Raw genomic sequence first — 16,097 nt, forward strand, 5'->3', positions numbered from 1 at the left:
CAACCCCCCCCCCAAAAAAAAAAACTTCTGCTAGTCCAGGGTTGAGTCTGAGGTGATATCAGGTCTATATCATCTAAAAAAAAAAAAAAAAGTGGGGCAGAGATAATACATTATATTCAATTTTAAAGGGAAAACATATGCTAGTGCTTACAAAAACACCAGCCTATACATCTCCTGGCCTGTACAGGACCTATACAGCTCCTACTCATAAACAAAACATGTTTCAATTCATGATTGCTGATTCAAATCACAATATAGTATATCAAACACACATACATATACACTATAACACACACCATGATTTGATGTTATTCTAGGTTGTGGGCGTCTGTCTCGACAGTTCTATCATGCAAATAAAAACATAAACATTAAAAAACAATCTTAATACCGGAGTAAGACAATCAATATTACAACCAAATACATAATAAAATATGAACTCACATGCAGCTCCCCATGTCACAGCAATTGTCGTTGGACATCAAATTGGAAAATGAAGACATACGTCTAGCCCCTTGCGCAGTTTCTTTTCTTCTGTCAAGGGCCGTCTGACACGTTAATACATTTATACAAAATAGAACATGAGTTTTTTTGTTTTTCTCATAACTACCAATTATTCGTTGGGTAATCAGAATCAGTCTTTGTCATGCTGACACACGTTTACATATGACCATACGAAATATGTCTCTGAAGGTCCCAGTAAGCCCGGTCGATAAATAAGTTGAGAAAAAAGGGTAAAAGATGTAAGATAAATAAGAGAACAGAGAAAAGTTAGGAATGCTAGATATATAAAGTGTCTGAGCAGCAAAATGTATTTACAGTGTAGCAGCTAAGTATGTGGGTGCTCCATCTATTGCCCCTGATGAAGCATCATGTTGCACCAGATCCCCGTGTATCTGTGGTGACACTCGGGGCGTCGTGAGGGTGACTACAGAGCACCACAGGAGTTCAGCTGTCTAACAGCCTCTGGGAAGAAGCTGTTCCTCAGCCTGGTGGTCCTGGTGGTCCTGCTCCGGATGCTCCGTAGTCTACCTCCTGAGGGGAGGGGTTGGAACAGACTGTTCTGGGTGGGTGGGGTCTGCCATGATGTGGGTGGTCCTCTTACACCTACTCATGTAGATTTCTGTGGTGGTAGGTAGGCCACCCCCTACAGTCCTCTGTGCAGCCTTCACCACCCTCTGCAGAGCTTTCCTGTCTGCCGCAGAGCAGCTGCCGTGCCACACAGTGATGCTGGTGGTGAGGATGCTCTCCACCACTCCCCTGTAGAAGGCCTTCAGGACAGGACCCCCCAGTCCAGCACGCCTCAGCGTCCTGAGGAAGTAAGCTGCTGGTGGGCCTTTCTGAGCAGGTAGGAGGTGTTACAGCTCCAGGTGAGGTCCTCAGTGAGATGAACCCCCAAGTATCTGTAGCTGGAGAGACCACTTCCACAGCTGCTCCTCCGTAGTGCAGGGGGGGAGGGGAGTGTCTCTTCCTCCTGAATTCCACCACCATCTCCTTGGTCTTCCCCACGTTGATGCAGAGGTTGTTGTGTCTGCACCAGTGCACCAGGTGCTCCACCTCCTCTCTGTATCTGGACTCATCGTCGTTCTGGATGCGTCCCACCACTACTGTGTCGTCTGCGAACTTTACGATATGACAGCTCGGGTGTTTTGCTGAACAGTCATACATCAGTAGGGTGAACAGGAGGGGGCTGAGCACACAGCCCTGTGGGGAGCCGGTGCTGAGGGTGATGGGGGAGGAGACCATGTTGTTGATCCTGACAGTCTGTGATCTGTCTGCCACCACAGGGAACTGGGTCCTGGACTTCCAGGCAGACAGTCCCAGCTCTGACAGTTTCTGCACCAGGTCTGGGGGATGATGGTGTTGAACGCGGAGGTGAAATCCAGGAAGAGCAGGAGGATGTAGGAGTCCCTGCTCTCCAGGTGGGTGAGGGATGTGTGGACCACAGAGGAGATGGCGTCGTCGGTGGAGCGGTCCCTCCTGTAGGCATATTGGTGGGGGTCCACCGTAATGTCTATGGAGTTCTTGATGTGTGCCATGACCAGCTTCTCAAAGCACTTCATGACTATCGGGGTGGGGGCCACCGGCTGATAGACATTCAGCTCCTTCACCGAGTGGCCTTTGGGGACCGGGACGATGGGGGTGGACTTCAGGCAGCTGGGGGCCGTTGCTAGCTGCAGTGAGGTGTTAAAGATGTCTGTTAGCACCTCTGCTAGCTGGTGGGAACAGTCCTTCAGCCCCCTCTCCCTGGGACGCCGTTGGGGCCTGCAGCCTTGCGAGGGTTGATCTTTTGCAGGGTCCTCCTCACATCCTCTGTGGTCACACTGAGGGGCGTTTCATTGGGGCGGGGGGTGTTGGGGGCATAAAACTTATTGAGGGCGTCTGCTAGGGAGGGGTCTGCCGGGCCCTGTGCATTCCTGGTGTTAAAGTTGATTACGCACTTGATGCCCTTATACATGCTCCGTGGGTCCCCTGAGGTCAGGTGACCCTGGATCTTTTTTGCATAGGTGGATTTGGCCTCCTTAATTTCCTTATCCAGAGCCCTCCTCGCTGCCCTTAGTGCCCCTGCCTCCCCCGCCCTGAACGCAGCATCCCTGGCCTTCAGCAGAGCTCTCACCTCCGCCAGAAATTCTGGTAGACGGTGATTGTTTGTGTTGGTCACATCATCCCCACACTTGGAGATGAACCAGAGGACAGAGTAAGTGTATTCCTCCAGGATCACCTCTCCCTCCTGTGTGGCTGCCTCCCTGAACATCTGCCAGTCTGTGTGTTGGAAGCAGTCCTGGAGCACCGGGGGTGTGTCCTGGGGCCATACGGTGACGTGCTGGTAAAAATTGGGCAGTGTGTCCATTAGTCTTACGTGGTTAAAGTCCCCTGCTACCACGTAAAACGCCTCCACGCTTCGTTACCGCTATCATTAGCATTAGCACCCAGCGGGATGTAAACAATGGTGACGAACACCTCCGTGAACCCACGAGGCATTTAATGCGGCCGGCATTTAACAGTCACGTGTTCTATCGCCTCGGAGCAGTAGCCGGCATTTAACAGTCACGTGTTCTATCGCCTCGGAGCAGTAGCTCTTAACCAGTTCACTGTTTGTGCACCAACTCCTGTTCACGTATGCACACAGTCCCCCCCTCACGTGTTTTCCCGGATCGATGGACCCGGTCCGCTTGGAACTGCTGTAAGTTTGGCATGCTGTTGTTTAGCCAGGTCTCCGTCAGGCCGACCACACAGCAGCTCCTCATCTCCTCCAGACCCGCAGCTGGAGGCGTAGCATGTCCATTTTATTGTCCAAAGAACGGACGTTGGCCAAAAAAAGTGAGGGGATTGGTAGTCTGCTGGATTTTAGCTGGGTTAGCCAGCCAGCCCTCTTTCCTCTTTTCTGCCTCAGGGCACATCGCTTCCTCTTGCCGGTCTGTCCTTGGGCCCCCCCCCCGCGCCGCTCCTGCGTTCTGAGTATCCCCAGTCTGCCGAGAGTAGCTTTCACCATTGGTGGAATTGATGCCGTTAAGTTGTTTCTAATGGAGTACAGTGCGGCTGAGCTGTACTGCACATTTGTTGCTAAGCTGCTGTTCAGATTGTTTCTTAAAGCGCTAAAAGTGGGCATTACAGCGGGAGCTCCAGAAGCCGCTGCAACCCTGTGCACCACCATCATTGATATTCTCACAAGAAGGAAAGCCAACCCCTCCCCAGAAGAGGAAATCCAGAGGTGCCCCCTAATGTGAAAAAGGATGGCCTTGATCATTCCCAACATGGGAAACACGACCGAGATGCAAGCACTGCGTAGGCCACTTTCCCCATGTGTACTGTGAGAAATGCAGAGGGCACCTTTGTCTGAACAAGGACAGAAACTGTTTAAGCCTACCACCATGCAAAATAAAAAGGTTGTGAACAGCAGAATGAGTAAAAATAACTGAAATGTTATGTCTTCCAGACTTCCACCCTGCCAGTTCCATTGGTGGATTTACTCATTGCTGCATTGTAGTAACAGTTTCTATGTTTGGAATTACCAGTTTGTTAGATTTGTTTGTCTGTCGAATATTTAATGGTTTGGGCTTTATTTAAATTAAGTGTGTCCAGGGTTACACCGCTTATCGTTCACGAACACCGGCAGACCTCCTTTCCTCTTACCACTCTTTCATCCTGACTGCCCGCACCAGATTAAAAACCTTCCAGATTAATGGCTGCGTCTGGTCATTGCGCTCAGCCACGTCTCTGAACACCATGATGCTGCGCTCACGGAAGTCCCTTTGATGTCGGGTCACCGCTGCCAGCTCATCCATCTTATTTGGGACACATCGTACGTTCCCCATGATGATGGACAGGAGGAGGGGTCTGAATTTCCTCCTCCTGGCTTAGCGAGCAGCTCCGGCACTTCCTCCCCCGCTTCCTCCTCGGCTCCTGGGGGATGTCTGGTCTCTCCTGGGGCAGCACCGCTGTGTTAGGGAGAGACCCAGCCCATTCATTTATGTCATTTATAATGGACATTTTGATCACCTGTATCTCTCTGGAGTTACTCTTCCAAGCCCTATAGTATTTTGTAGGGGACATCCTGGGCTTTCCATACCAACAACCACATTTTATGGAAAGAGGAGAGGTAAGTCAAATATTGTTTATATATAAATGGTAAAAATAGCAATACTCTTGTTCATAAAGATGTTAACAATATTTTTACATCTGAAAACAGTTTCATTATTTGTTTTGAAATAACGGGCATTTAATGAATGTTAACTGTAGTGGACACCAGGACCATTAATGTATTTAATGACTGCACAATGTTGTAGGAGAAAGAAGTGAAGCAGAGAGGATTCTATAATTAATCTGCGCATGCACGAGCAGGCTGCAGTTTCCTTTGCTCAGAGCGAGTTTGTTATGCATAATTTTGCATTTTTTTCTATGTTTCTGCATGTATTTTTTTAACGTAAATTTAGATAATGTATAGTAATATGCTGGTGTACTCCAGGGAGGAGTTGATGTCTCTGAGGCTCAAAGGAGACCCAGCAACACGCGATCTCATCCCCGCTGAGCTCCGACGGAGATATCGCGGATGCCGAGCGGGTCGCGTTGAAAGGACTAGACTAACGGCTAGTGCCACTAACCGGGGGAGAGTCGAGCCCTCCGTCCCCTCCGCCATCATGGGGAACGTGAACTCGCTACCGAAAAAGTTGGACGAACTGACGGCGCTGTGCAGGACTGAACAGCGCTACCGGGAGACCAGCTTGTTTGTGTTCTCAGAGACGTGGCTAACTGGCGACGTGCCAGACGCCAACGTCGGACTAACTGGCTTCTCCTCCGTACGAGCGGACCGGGACACGAACACCGCCGGTAAGAAGAAAGGAGGTGGATTAATCATCTATACCAACTATAGATGGTGCCATCCGGGACATGTGACGGTGAAATTGACGCTGTGCAACCGCGATCTGGAGCTAACAGCTGTTAGCGTCAGACCCTACTACCTGGCGCGTTAATTCTCACACGTTATTGTCCTCGCCGTCTACATCCCTCCACGGGCGGACCCAGAGACTGCACGAGAGACCATCTGTTCGACCACCTTTGATCTTGGGACCCGGCACCTGGAGGCGCTCGTCATTATCCCCGGTGACTTTAATCACGTCACCTTGGACTCATCTCTCCCCACAATGGTCCAGTGTGTAGACTGTCCCACACGGAAGAACAGAACCATCGATCTGTTCTACACTAATGCCAAAGAGGCATACACCACCACCCCCTCCCTCCACTAGGTAAATCTGACCACAACCTAGTGCACCTACAGCCCACCTACATTCCACTGGTCAAACGGCTGCCAGCAACAACACGACAGGTCAGGAGGTGGTCCCCAGAAGCAGAGGAGATGCTGAGGGACTGCTTCCAGACCACCGACTGGGATGTTATTGTGGGCTCACATGGGAAGGACATTGAGGGGGCAGCTCAGTGTTTTACAGACTACATGAACTTCTGTGTGGACTCCGTGGCCCCTGTCAGGTCAATCAGGTGTTACCCCAACAACAAACCATGGGTAACCAAGGAAGTCAAGGCTGTCCTGAACAGGAAGAAGAACGAGGAGGAGATGAGGAAGGCCCAGCAGGAAGTGAGACTCTGCCTGAGTGAAGCCAAGGAGGTGTACAGGAGGAAGCTGGAGAAGCAGCTGGGGCGCAACCAGGTGCGGGAGGTCTGGAATGGGATGAGAACCATCACCGGACACGGGAAAGGGCGCAGCACTGTGGAGGGGAATATTGAACGAGCGAATGAACTAAACAGCTTTTTCAATCGGTTCAGCTCCCCCACCACTCCCGGCTCCTCGTCCCAGGCCTCTTCCGGTCCTGCAAACCGCTCCACTTATGCTCCCTCCTCCTGTGCTTCCTCTCCTTCCACCCCTGCCACTTCTCCTGAGCCCACTCCAAGAACTGTGAAGCTCAACGGCCCCACCTCAACCACTGGACTTCCAACCTCACCACAACCTCCTGTTCCCACCACGACGGAGACAGTCATCACTGCAGACCTGGTGACGACAACGCTGAGGGGGCTCCGTCCCTATAAGGCGGCTGGACCAGATAAGGTCTCCCCAAGACTCCTCCGAGCCTGTGCTTCGGAACTAGGGGACCCCCTGCAACAATTGTTCAACCTCAGTCTGCGGCTGGGGAGGGTCCCGTCACTGTGGAAGGCTTTATAGAATTTTATTGTTGTTCAAATTGAATGTTCTTGGGTGAATATCTCTAAAGATATGATCTGCTCCTTTCTCATTTTCTAAATTCAGTTCTATTTTCATGCAGATATCATCCTGGAGCGTGTCTGCCCTGCTTATTGTCCCTGCTTTATGCCAGTTCCCCAAGAGCTTTAATGTCAGAAGCTCTGGGCCCTGTAGACAGCGTACTGTTCAATATCAATGTTATAGAAGATAGCCACTGGCCAGCGCCCTATTCCTGTGCACTGTTTGGATATCCAAAGCAGTTTAAAATCAATCCACTGGACTTCAAGAAACTCCTAAAAAATGTCTTGCCTCTCATCCGAGAGGCTTCAGAAGAAGTATACTTTATTGATCCCCGCAAGGGGAAATTACATGGTCACTCGGGTTAGTTGACAGTATACAGGGCACAGCACACAAGGGGGCCTGTAAGCATGCAGTTAATACATTGACATCAAACTACACACATTGGGAGGCAGAGTGACTGCAGTGCTTCGGAACACGCCCCAAAATGAGCAGCTTGTGGGGGGGACGGTGCCTTGCTCAAGGTCGTTGGGAGGTGAGCTGACACCTCCCACCATCAGCTCACACTCCTGGTGACATCATGGCGGGAGCGGGATTTGATCCACCGATGGCTGGGGCGATCTGTCTACGAGACATCTGCTCTACCACTGAGCCACTGCCGCCCCAGCTCTGTTTGGAAGAAACTTTTGGCACAGAAAATGTCTCAAAGGGCTTTTTAATTTGGACATTATCACTGACCTTTTATATGGCGAGGAATATGGTAGGGGTTGTTACCCACCAGCAGGGCCAAGATGGTTGCAACATGCTTGGCAATGTTGTAAGTGACAGGGATGATGCTGCTGACGATGTGTCTGAGTGGGGTTCCTTCTTTATGAATTTTGGGGAGGCCATATATGCATGGGATAGCTTCCCCAGAGTACAAGCGATAGAGCAGGGGGTTTAAAGTTTCCTCCTTCTGTAGCTCCTGTAGGCAGTCCACAACCTTTTTGTAGCTGCTGGTTGGGTCACGCTTCAGGATCTCATAGGTCGCGCTGTCCCCGAGTAGAGACATAACCTTGCCGTGGTAATCTGTTGTGTTCAGGATCACCGTGCATTTTCCTTTGGTGGAAGGATGGTGATGTTCTGCTCCTTACTCAGCATTGTCACTGCCTTTCATTCCTGGGTGGAGAGGTTGGAAGGGGGGGGGGGCTTAGCTTCAGAAAGGGCTGCTGTTACCTTGAGCCTTGGAGCTTCTGCTGCAGAAAGGTTGTTCTTTTTAATGGCTGATTCAGTAGCAGTAATGAGATCCACAACTGGTACACGCTGTGGGTGATGGGGAAGTTCAATCCTTTGAGGACGTTCTTCTCTGGTTGGGTGAGTGCCGTCTGATTCCTCACCCATCTGTCTTGTGCATTATCTGTAGTTGTACTCAGTGGTTTCTGCCTCCAGCTGAGTTCCTCTGTGGAGGGTGAGTCGAAAGCAGGCACTGGTCCGTGTGTTTCCTGTATACCAACACTCAGACGTCATCTTTTATGCAGACCTCACAATACAAAAATGGAAAACTTGATGTTGCTGTCCAGAGTTGATAAGTTTGCTGACAGGTTGCATCTTGTGGATTTTGATCTTGACCAATGTGTTGTCCATGCAACCAGTGGCTTGGTGTTTCATTGAATGAGGTCAGGGCTTCTGAGGTCTTCCACTTCTTTCATGTACAGAATGACTACTATAGGAGACACTGGTGATCCCATGGCACATTTGTGTTTCTGCCTATAGAAGCTCCCTCTGCACTGGAAATAAATGGTGTTCATGCAGATCTGGTCATGGTTGAGGTTGCGCCGTCACTGAGGGTGTTGTCTTGTGAAAGCAGTTGCCTTACTGCTTCCACCACCTCCATTGTTGGAACACATGTGAAGAGGGAGGTGACATCATAGGATACCATGGTCTCATCTGCATCTAGTCTCAGTCCTCACCTTTTCCACAAAGTCCATGGAGTTTTTTTATATGGTAGGCATTATTCCTCTGTAGCGGGGCCAAGGTGGTGGCAACATGCTTGGTGATGTTATGTGACCAGTCAGGGCTGAGGGTGGTAGGAAATTTGGTTGCTCCTTCCTGCAGTCGGTCTTTGTAGTGGTCCGTCAAAATGATGATGTTGGTGTATCCCCCGTTTTTTGCATTCCCCATGAATTTGTGGTGAGAGCAGGTTTGATCATTTGTTATTATTCCCATCAGGTTGGCAACCATTTTTGGGTCAAGTGTGCCATTGGTGGGGGTCACATTCTTCAAATGGTGCACCATTTTTATGATACGATATAATGTGCGGACCAGGGCCTTAAAGCCTGGATCAGCTGGTTTATGGTCTCATGTCTCAACCGCAGGTTCCTTAGTTGAGCCTCGAACAACTTGGGCACACATTCTGGGTCAGGGGTTGCTGCAACGGGCCGGTGTAGTCAAGGGAGCTGTCCATGAGTTTGTTTGGATAAGGTTTTGACCCCGTTGGGGCAAAGAAAATAATTTCTGGTCCCCTCTTGGGTACAGGGGGTGCACGGTCCTCCTGACTGCCGTACCTGTGCCACCTCCCAGTATTGTTGGGCAGGGGTTACGGCTGACAGAAAAAGTCCTCACAAATGATTCTCCACTAGATATTCATGAAGTTGTTTGGCCACTGTCCTCCAGATTCCGATAGAAATTCAAGGCTGGAGATTGGCCTGAAATTAGTGCAATCTGTATGTGTGGACACACTGACTGGAATAGGACAGACTAGCAGAGGTCACCACTGATCATCCAAATCTGACGTGGAAAGGTTCTTTTTCTATACACTTTTGTTCCATCATAGGGTTGCTGCAGCCCCAGCCCCAATGGACTGGGGGCATGAGGCAGGGTACAATACCAATGCACCAGAGCCACATTAATTGCAAGAAAACTTTCTCATTGTTTTATGAGTTACCAGCCTGTCAGAACCATGCAACGTACTGCTTTTTGTAATATTTGCTATTTCAGCCCAGCCCCCAAATATTTTCTGTTCTTGTGGCCACATGAAGAAAATAATTCCTCATTCCTGGCTGAGAGTAACCCCATATAGTGACAGAAGTTATATTTCACAAAAAAGAAACCAAATAGAGCAGCAGTGATGGACAGCCATCAGAAACCAAAAAGCTCCAGACCAGAGGAATCGGGATGCAGATATAGGCTGTGATCTACAGGCAACCCCACCTTCATCAGTCTTAATTGGGGAGACAGCTGAAGAAAATCAGACAAGACCTGGTAGCTTGTGTAATTGTGTAATTTCAATCATTTCCATGACATCCGTTAATTATTTGGTTTCGGCACACAATTTAAACGTCAAATTCAGTTGCAGAAACAAAGTCGTTTTAATAGCTTCTCTTAACAAGAAATGAGGGTTTTAGAGATGCATGATACAAAGCTTGGAAAATTCTGACTAAATACATTAGTATGTTGTCAGACAATGATAAATATCCTGATAAACATCAGATCTGATTCCAGTTTAACGGAACAAAGAGGAAATCCAGCAGCTAATTCTGGGTTTACTTTCCAGCGACAGATTTGTGCAAAAAGATTTTTAAACATTATTTCAGGCGTCTTTCACGTCATTGAGAGTGATTAGCCCCCCCTGTGATGTTCTCCTCAGCTGGTGCTGATCAGCCTTGATGGGAGGATATATAAGGAGGTGGGTGTTTCATGACAGGCTCCAGAGGGTCAACACCATCAGTTGGCTTTCGGTGGTTCTGTTTGGGGGAGATATTGAAATGTACCAAAGGTCAAGCTTTATCTGGGAAGAGAAATTTGACAAATTCAGATTCTGAATTGAGGGTGATGAAATGTAAGTCAGTAAAATAAATCTGGGGAATCTCATCCGTTCAGTAAAGCTGTACAGAGAAAAAAAATGAGTCACTTCAAGTCAGCTTTATTGCCAAGTGTACCATATATGCACAACATACAGCACAGATGAAAAGGCAGTCTTCTCAGACCCACAGTCAACAGGCAACGCAACACAAAGGGACGAGGGTTGCAGGGAGGGCAGACTGGATGTGCTGCCTGACTAGCTGCTCCAAGCCCCTCATGAGGAGGGAGTGCTGTTGTCTGCCTCAAAGCGCGCAAACAAGTCATTAACTGATTCAGCAGAGTGGTGGGGCTGTCGCAGGACTGTGGAAGGGGCTTGTAGTCTGTAATGGCCTGAATCTCCCGCCACAGGTTCTTGGTGTCTCTGCTGTCAGTGGGTGGCATTCCTCCTGGATTGTTTCTTAGCCTTTTTGATGTCTTGTGACAGGTTGGCCCTAGCTGTCCTTAGGCCCACCTCATCCCCAGCTCTGAATGCCACGTTCTGTGCCTTCAGGAGCCTGTGGACGTCCCCTGTGAGCCGACACCTCCCACCGTCGGCTTGCACTCCGGAGGATGTCTCGGCGGGAGCGGGAATCGAGCGGCCGATGGCTGTGTGATGTCTGGTCTTCAAGATGTCTGCTCTACCTGCTCCCTAGGCAGGTGGAATGGCTGGCAGCTGATGATCATAAAGTCCACTAGAGGAGAGCAGTGTGTGCAGACCACAGCAGAGTTGCGGCATCAAGCATCCATGATGTAAACAGTCCCCCGCTGCGGGTCTTCACCCTCACACGTGATGAGTGCTCTGTCAGCCCAGTGCCATGTTAGCCAGGCCAGCTGAATGGCACAGTCCGGGACGCTGTTGGTGAGCCACAATGACACAACGCTCATCCGGACTTGGACGATGAACAGAGCAGGTGGATGTAATCCAGTTTATTATCCAGCAACCGTACGTTGGCAAATGGTCGGGATAACTGGCCAGTGAGTGCTAGCCACTAGCCTAGCCCAGATGCCTCCATGCTTGCCCCTCTTCTGCTTTCGCATGTTCTGCCCGTGGCACTTGACCCCCACTTCTGCACCCAGCCTGCAGTGGGTGGTTGAGCAGACCTCTGGAGCAGACCGCACTCGTGTAGCACGTCTGTGTCTGCTGGGTTTAAGTCCGAAAAAGTTCTGCTCATGTCAAGCAGAAACTCATGGGAGTATGAACGCCTGGGGCAATTAGACGTGACGAGGATAGACAAATACAGAGAGCCTTGTGAAATAAATGTGTCATTTTTCTGTAGACGTGCACACATCTGGCCTATCGCACCTTCATTGGCTGGTTCTGGGGCTACTCGGGACGCAGAATCCGGGTCGTAATTCTAGTCCGTGTGGTCCTTCGCATGCGTCAGGAGTTTCCTGATGATGAAGCCCAGTATGCTGGATTTAGACAGTCTTGGTTGAACCTGATCACATAACTGCAATGACCTCCTCCTCTGGATGCTCATACCGGGCAGACGGATTCTCTGGGACGGGAATGGACAACATCACATTTGTGTGTGGCATGAGGTCCATCACGTCAGCTACAAAATCAGTTGAAAATCTTTTATTGATGGCTTTTCTTAATTTGTTTAGAAAAATTGCGTTAAACACATCCTGGTACTTGCTACTAATTTATTGGCATGCGTGGCCGCTGCAAAACTGGACTCAGTCTGGGAACATTAAATGACTAAACTGAGACATGTCTAAGCTCACCAACAGGCCACAGATATTGAAAATTGACACAAGTGACGATCCAATGATGATCAGAAACAAAGATCTTCTCCCAAAATGTAACTGTATTAAAAGAATAAAATCAACACAAACACCAACGGACCTATCAGGTCTCAGGCCAGGATGACTGCAATCAGGGAGCCAATCGAAGCCTGAGCACTCACCAAGCTCCGTGCCCGACACACACACAGCAAACCAAAAAGACAAGGGATAAAAGTATAAAATAAGAAGGCTGTGTGAAAAATATCACAACACACACAAACTAAGGGGAGCTGAAGCGAGGGACCCCGACCACCGATGGCTCCACCGTCCAAACAGTCCCACTGTCACCCTCTCCGCAGCACTCATGTTTTTAATTGTCATTTCCTCTGCATGTTAAAAGTTAGCAGAACTGCTGTCAGTCCAGTATATGGTCTTGGGGGAAAAAGTAAATACAAGGACTACAAAAGGGCACTATAACCTTACAAAGAAAAACAAAACAGTGGTAATCTGTCTATAATGAAAGAAAGCAGGTTAAATGAATAATGCTTCTGCCAGATAAACTAACTAATTTATACACAAAATAAGTTGGCTTTTTACCTCCTCTGGAATAACCCTTTCCAGGAATCCACCTGTGTGAGCAGGAGGGAAACCACTGAACAAAATTTTTTCTTAGACTTTGGTCATATGTTACAAAGTAAATTAACACTAAAAGACAACTTTACAGCAGCATGTAAGTTGGAGCAAGAGGATGGCGGTGCGTGCACACGCAGCGGCTCCTCTCTCCTAATTCAGCCTTTTTCATTTTTTTGTCTTGTCTCTCCGTGTGTTTGTCCATCTTCGTCATGTCTACTTGCGCTCATACCCCCGTGAGTTTCTGCTCAACATGTGCAGAACAACTTAATTGGACTTGGACCCAGCAGACGCGGAAGTGCTGCGCGAGTGCAGTTTGCTCCGGAGGCCTGTTCAACCACCGACCCACACTTCTGCTGCCCGCCCGCAGTGGAAGCGGAACATGCCAAAGCAGAAGCAGGGCAAGCGTGGAGGCGTCCGGGCTAGGCTAGCGGCTTCCTCTCACCGGCTGGCTGTCCCGACCATCACACTCGCCAATGCACGCTTGCTGGACAATAAACTTTACTACATCCACCTGCTCCGATCGTCAACTAAGTCTGTGGATGAGTGTTGTGTCTTTGTATTTGTGGAAACATGGCTCACTGACAGCGTCCCGGACTGTGCCATTCAGCTGTACCGGCTGACAGAGCGCTCGCTGAGGGGGGGGAAGACCCATGGTGGGGGACTCTATTTACATCAGGGATGCTTGGTGCCGCGATGCTGCTGTGGTCTGCACACACTGCTCTCCTCTGGTGGAGCTCATGATCATCAGGTGCCAGCCATTCTACCTGCCCAGGGAGTTTTCTGCCATATTTCTGGTAGCAGTATACATCCCTCTCACCTCCAGCAACAACAGGAGTAAGTCACTGAATGATCTCTACCATCACATCAGTGAGCAGCAGATACCTTCCTCATTCTGGTGGGGGACTTTAACCACACAAACAGCAAGTGTGTTTCCAAAATGACAGACAGATCAACTTTGCCACCAGAGGAGCTAACATCCTGGACAATGTTTACACGACACATAAAGATGTCTACAAGGCCAGCGCCCTCCCTGACCTTGGGGAGTCAGGCAGATACAGGTGTGGCCTGATGGGTTGTCAGAGGCACTCCAGGACTGCTTTTTAACCACAGACTAGAGTGTATTCAAAGACTCAGCCACCCAAACACCACAGACCTCCAGGAGTACACGGAGACCGTCATTGCATACATGAGGAAATGCATGGATGATGTCACGGTCACCAGAACAATCTCCGTTCAAGCCAACCAGAAGCCTTGGCTGGCAGGTGAAGTCCACAGGCTCCTGAAGGCGCGGAACGTGGCCTTCAGAGCTGAGTATGAGGTGGGCCTAAGGACAGCTAGGGCCAACCTGTCAAGAGGCATCAGAGTGGCCAAGAGACAGTACGCCAGGAGGATCGCCGCCACCTTGTGGTGGGGGATTCAGTCCATTACAAACTACAAGCCCCTTCCCCAGTCCTGCGACAGCTCCACCACTCTGCTGAATCAGCTGAATGACTTCTTTGCATGCTTTGAGGCAGACAACGGCATCCCGGCACAGAAGGCTCCACCCCCTCCTGACGACAAGGTTTTGACGCTTTCTCCGGACAGCGTGAGGCAAGTCCTCAGAAGGACCAACGCACGGAAAGCCCCAGGTCCTGACAACATTCCTGGTCGTGTCCTGAGACTGTGCTGATGAGCTCACAGATGTCTTCACAGACACCATCTCCCTGAGCCAGGCTGTTGTCCCCACCTGCCTCAAAGCCACCACCATCATCCCAGTCACGCCCCACGCTCAAGGCTTCTGCATACGTTAACTCAGGATTATTCAACTGGGCTAGATTTACAGCAAAACATGATTGATCAGCATTCAGAACTACATATAAATACTTAGCTTTTTAAAAAAATAATCTCTGCGGTGAAACGCGTGTCGACTCTTCTCCTCTTCCCACTACCTCGTGGGGCTCTCACAAAATTAATGATTAGTTCTATGGAGCCGTCATATAACACTGACATGTTACTCTGCACTAATCTATCTAAAAGATCACGGAATTCTGAGAGCTGACCGGCTCCATAGCGCACGCTCATTGTCACGTCGTCCTGAAGACGGTCCGCGCGTTGATTAACTTGGATGAAATCGTGTGGGCGTGCCCCGTGTGTCTGCACAATTTGTGAAATCCTGTCCTGGAGACCTTCGGTCACCTTCGTGTAAAAGTCATGAAAATTAGGGACCGTAGACGGGGGAGGAAAGTGTAGGACGCTGCGAACCTCAATGTTGTTAAATTTCTTCCTATATGTCACCTGTTCTGATTTCGAAATGCCCTCTTCTGCAACGTTGTCGGTCATCTTCAGACAACTGCTGACATCTTCAGATGTTGAAGGATTGTTGTTAGTTTCTCTTTGTTCATACATGACAGTGGTTCCCCCGCTATTTTCTCGCCCAGCGTCATCTTGAAGAAAACTCTCCGATGTCATGGCCGCTTCTAAGCACAAACTGTCAATCGGACTCCATGGCTCATTCAATCTATTGTTTTCCTCATTCTCAAACTCGTTCAGGGCTTCACATGTCGTCTGAAGAATTGTTAATTGAGGATGACAGTCAGTCTTGAAGTAATAGCTGAGAAGGGTGTCTATCTAAAATGTTTTGCAATTTCTACTATGTGGGAAGAAAAACTCCCCCTGACTGATGTGGTGGATCCTCTGTGCCGGTTGAGGGAGGAGTCTGATTAACACTCTCATCCGCTCTTTCAACATTCAACTGAGATCAAATGAAGTAGGTGTTGAGGAATTTCTAACAGATTAATTTCTGATTGTTCCATTAAAAAAAAAAAGAAAATTAAAGGGGGTGTGGAAAAACACTAGTGGTCACCGATGTGAGGATGGTCTTTGCTCGCGGGTGATGACGACTCGTAGTACTCATGCGTAAATTGTTTGATTGCAGACGTCTAACATTCAGTCCAAGTTGACGGAAAATGTTCTCTAGCATGCGATGCTTTAACACAATATCATTCATGTATTTTCCAAATGTTCGTTCAATAACTAACACTGCATTGTTGTAGTACTGTCTTTGGATGTCTTCAACCGAATGAATTATGTCGAAATTAGACTCACGCCTATACCCCACTACCCCACCCTATATCCACTTTGACAAGTTTCAGCGTTTTGACGTCCAGTCGTATCCTCGTAATCAGCATACATCCCCGTAGCTTCATTTTCTTCTGTCTCCTCACCATCAGCG

The sequence above is a fragment of the Antennarius striatus genome, chromosome 24 (assembly GCF_040054535.1).
Source record: "Antennarius striatus isolate MH-2024 chromosome 24, ASM4005453v1, whole genome shotgun sequence".
NCBI classification, from domain to species: Eukaryota; Metazoa; Chordata; class Actinopteri; order Lophiiformes; family Antennariidae; genus Antennarius; species Antennarius striatus.